The sequence below is a fragment of the Pinus tabuliformis genome, chromosome 2_2, assembly GCF_031772625.1.
Source record: "Pinus tabuliformis cultivar Carrire ecotype Pingquan chromosome 2_2, CPIR1, whole genome shotgun sequence".
Taxonomy (NCBI): domain Eukaryota; kingdom Viridiplantae; phylum Streptophyta; class Pinopsida; order Pinales; family Pinaceae; genus Pinus; species Pinus tabuliformis.
This window is the reverse complement of record NC_142300.1, coordinates 29,164,911-29,168,337: the sequence shown is the minus strand read 5'-3', so window position 1 is coordinate 29,168,337 and position 3,427 is coordinate 29,164,911.

Below are 3,427 nucleotides of genomic sequence, written 5' to 3'. Positions count from 1 at the left end.
CCCCTCCCTCTCTCTTCCTTCCTCTCTCTCCATGTCTCTCCCATCTCTGTCTCTCTCATCCACTCTATTGCCCCTCCATCTCACTCTCTCTCTCTTAAATATGATCCCATTGTATTTTATTCAAGAAAGTATCTAAACTAAAAAATATATAATTGTTTATAAAATATTAAACCTATATTTTGGATCAATTATGTAAAAGAAAATACAATAATAAAAAATTAAAAGAATCAGGAACTATATTTCCTCTATCATTGTCGCTACTCTACTCAGTGATTGCAAATGACCTTTTTGATGTAGCAAGTCACGATTTTTTTAGTGTATAGATTGTTATTGTAAGTTTTTTAAATAGGCTGGTAAAAATGCATCTCTTTAAAGTAATGCATCTCTTTAGTTATGCTTGTTTTTCCTTTGCAATGTCTGATGCAAATGCTAGTTTAAAATCAAAGGAGATTAGTTGAAATTGAAAATTTAAACTGTCTAGTTTACAAAATTGAAGTGCCTAACGGATTTCCAAATTATTGAATACGAAATTGAAGTTCTTGAAGGATTTCCAAATCATTGAGTACAAAATTGAAGTGCCTATAAGATTTCCAAAACATTGAATACATTTATGCATTTAAAAATGCAATTGTGTGTATAGAGAGAATGAATATAAATCTATTATAACCATGGATATATCAAGCATCAAGAGAGATCAAATTCCTTGACCTGTAAACCTTTTTTCAAGTGTTACTCTCTAAAAGAAATTTTCTATCGAGTAATTTGATCATCAATGCTTACTACATCTACAGCTAAGATATATATATATATAGGCTTGATCCTCTATGTTGCTTGCTATACACATAATTTTATATTAATGTTGTTAGTAAAAATTAAAAATATTGCAATTATTATAATTTTATTTGAAATTCATTTATTATTATCACAAATGTCAATATTGAAATTGCAATGATTATAGGAATATAATAAATATGAATTAATTAGGTTTTATCGTTGCAATTGTTTCCTCTCTTTTGAAAGAAATGCAATTGGGGGGAGCATGTAGATTTATCATGCATATTCAGCAAGGGACATATAAAATTAATAAAAACATCTAAGGAATACTGAAATTCTAGAATGAACTCATAAATAGTTTTAAAAACATCTTTATTTCAGTATCTTAAATTAATTTATTTACTTAAAGAAATAAATAATTTGATAAATTGCATTATTAAATTTTGGGAAAACCCCAAAACATCTAAATGATATGTGCACAGTGTGGAGGAAGCTTTTATTGTGTTTCTTTTGCAGGTTTGCATCTATGCACTCTACAAATTGCAATGTGAGGCATAACCATTTCATTATTAATTTTTTATTATCATATAAATTATTCCAATATCAAAAAATAAGAATAAATATATTTTGATTCTTTATATTAAACTATTGTTTCATAAATAACTGTATATTCATATATTTACTTTTTACATTTAAATGTATATAATATAAATATTATTTACTAATATATTATAATTGAATATAACATAAGGATTAGTTATAATTTTTGTCTTTGATTATCATTTGATTGAGTCTAATATCAACAAATAAGAATAAATTTATTTATATTAAAATAAACTATTAATAAATTAATAATAATATAAATATATTTTTAATAATATATATATATATAATTTTGAAAAAAGAGTACAAATCCTTTTGCATTTGAAAACATTATATATATATTTATGTTATATTTTAGTTTTGGAAAACATGAGATGTATATTGATAATAAGAAACATAAACCGTTTGAAAAAACTTGATAATTCCTTATATTTTGATGTTAAATTTCAAATAAAATACACTTAATATTTTTTGAATTATTATAAAGTGTATATTTTATATTAATATAAAATCAATCTTTTAAACAATTTAAAATAATATGATTTTAACTACACTATTTTATAATTTTAATTAAAATATTCAAATAGCTTTTTTTTAAAAATTACTTCATCATCTTTCCATCTACTTGAAAAATATGAATATGTAATTATAAAACATTTTTTAATTAATTGAAATTTTAATATAAAATATAAATGAATAATATTTTTTATATAAATAATTAATAAATTATAAATACAAATTATTATATTAAGTTACAGTAAATTCATAATTTATTTTAAAAATAACTCACTTAAAACAATATATATATAAATAATTAATCAAAAAAAAATTCAAACTAATGAAAACAACATAAAAAGATATATTGGCCTCACACTTCAATATGAAAAATATAATCAATATAATATAATATACACTAAAATTATATACTAAATATGATCTATGGCCTGCTGTTAAATATGATCTACCTGCTGCATCCTTCTGTTCAATGAATAAAATAATACATGGCCTCACACTTCAATATTAAAAAATATAATATAATATATAATTAAAATTATATACTAAATATGGTCTACCCCTGTTGCGAAATATGATTTACCTGCTGCATTCTTCTGTTCAATGAATCCGGAAGGAGGCAAAGTCTTACCCTGAATTTAGAGCGTCCTGTAGCATCATCTCATCTCTTCAACCATCAACATCAATGGAGGGAGCCAAATAAATTTCAAATTTGCCGGTATGGGTTTTATGGATGACTATGTGATGGTCATATGCCAGATAGCAACATAATGCATATGTTTTGGATGGACCAGAAACTGAGATATACTTCAGGATTGCCCAAAGGACGTCAAGATGGGTCAAGATACATGGATTCATTCAGGAATGGTTAGATGTTTAATTATGGGTATATTTAGAGTAGTTTAAGGATTTTGTAGATATAGTGTTTGAATTATGTTTAAAAAATAATTCAAAAAATTTTGTAGAGACAGAGTTTGAATCATGTTTTTATGGCGGAAATGGATTCAACACCATCAAAAAATTTTAAGGCAGCTAAAATTGGATGGTAAAAATAAATTCAACACCATCAAAAACTTCTAAAACAACTAAAATTTCTTAAAAAAAATTTCACAATTTTCAAAACAAAAAAATATAATATCCTACACTACCACTATTAAATATCCTAAATCATAAGAAATAAGGCTTGCCCTAGACTCAATGGGTTGGTACGCTTCAACGGCATAGGATAAATCTGTATTATAGGATATTGATGGTACGCCATAATAGTTGGGAAAATACCCTTGAGCTGCGAGTGGCCAGACACATGAGAGCATGGCTATTTAGAAATGCTATGATTCTCCCTCTGTTGTAGGCTATGTTTGTTATCAATCATCATGCCATTGGTTTTTATAGCTACCACGTTCACGCTAGCCATCGCCTCTCTGGGCGTCCTTTGGTTTGCACCGGGGTGGCACATCTGTATATCACTGCATTTCCTCTTTCGCCCCTAACACAGTCCTGCCTCTGCATGGGAACTGTGGGGATCATTTGTCAACCT